The sequence below is a fragment of the Chrysochloris asiatica genome, unplaced genomic scaffold (assembly GCF_000296735.1).
Source record: "Chrysochloris asiatica unplaced genomic scaffold, ChrAsi1.0 scaffold00494, whole genome shotgun sequence".
Lineage (NCBI taxonomy): Eukaryota > Metazoa > Chordata > Mammalia > Afrosoricida > Chrysochloridae > Chrysochloris > Chrysochloris asiatica.
This window is the reverse complement of record NW_006409012.1, coordinates 771,560-772,853: the sequence shown is the minus strand read 5'-3', so window position 1 is coordinate 772,853 and position 1,294 is coordinate 771,560.

Here is a 1,294-nt window from a genome sequence, read left to right as displayed (position 1 = left end):
GCAGACCCCTGTCAGTAAAAACATGGAAAACTGGACAAAACAGATTCAAGGGACAGTCACAGAATTCTAAACTTCAGATAAAGCCATAAGTAAGTGGATCAAGTGCTTACCAGAAGTAAGATTTGGAACAGAAGCAAGAAAGGAGATGACTTCTGATTTGGGGCAGCCAACATGTCCTCCACAACCATTTTGAATGTGAGTGAGTGTAGAGGGACAAAGGAGCACTCCCATTGCAGAAACTTGCCAGTGATCTGCAGAGACAGAGGTGTATTTTCTTCCCTTTATCCTTCTTTTCTTTTGCTCTCCTTCTCATCTCCATTCTGGTGACTCTAGGGTACAAGTAGTCACCCTCAGGGAAGGTTCTGCGCTGCAAGCATAAGGTTCTGTACTGCATGGAAGGATTTACACCAGAGGATCTGCCCCATGTGGATCGATGAGCACAAAATCGAATGGAAAGACAATAGGAAAAGCCTGCACCAGGAGTCTCACAAGAAGAAACAGCTGAATGAACTTGAGGGGAGAGAAAAAAAACTTGTGTCAGATCACAGAGGCACAGCAGGAACATCGTGACATTTTTCAGGTGGCTTTGAAGGCAAGAGTCCATTAGGTGGCACTAAAGAATTACTTGTATTTTCCTGTGTGTGGTTTTGTTTTTTTTTTTCCTTTTCTTTTTTCTTTCCTTTTTCCAGTTTCATTGAGTCCCAATGTGGCACTGTAGAGTCAGCATTGGACTGCTAACCACAAGGTTGGTGGTCCAAACCCATCAGTCGCTCTTTGGAAACCCTATACAGGGTCACTGTAAGTCAGAACTGACAAACAATTGCCTTTCCATATTTTTTTTTCATGGGTTCTTAGACTTTCGACTTTCATTTTTAGTCTTTAATAACCTAGATCTAATCGTACATCATTTTCTATCTGTTATCTTTTCCAATATCCATTCTCTCCAGGTTTAATGTTAGGAAAATGATGTACGATTAGATTTATATTAACAAAAAGGGGTCCTGGTGTGGCACTGCAGGATAATGTGCTGGACTACAATGTCAGTTTGAACCACAGAATCAGGCATTCAAACTCACCAGCCACTCCTCGGAAACCCTATACAAGGTCGCTAAGACTCGGAACCAACTCAACTGCACTTAACAACAATTAACAAAAAGTTTATAATCCAAATGGAAAGGACCTTATTTAGCACTCCTTAGAGTCCTGGTGTGGCACTGTGGGCTAATGCACCAGACTGCAAATTCGTTTGAACTGCAAGGTCGGTGGTTCAAGCTCACCAGCTGCTCCTTGGAAA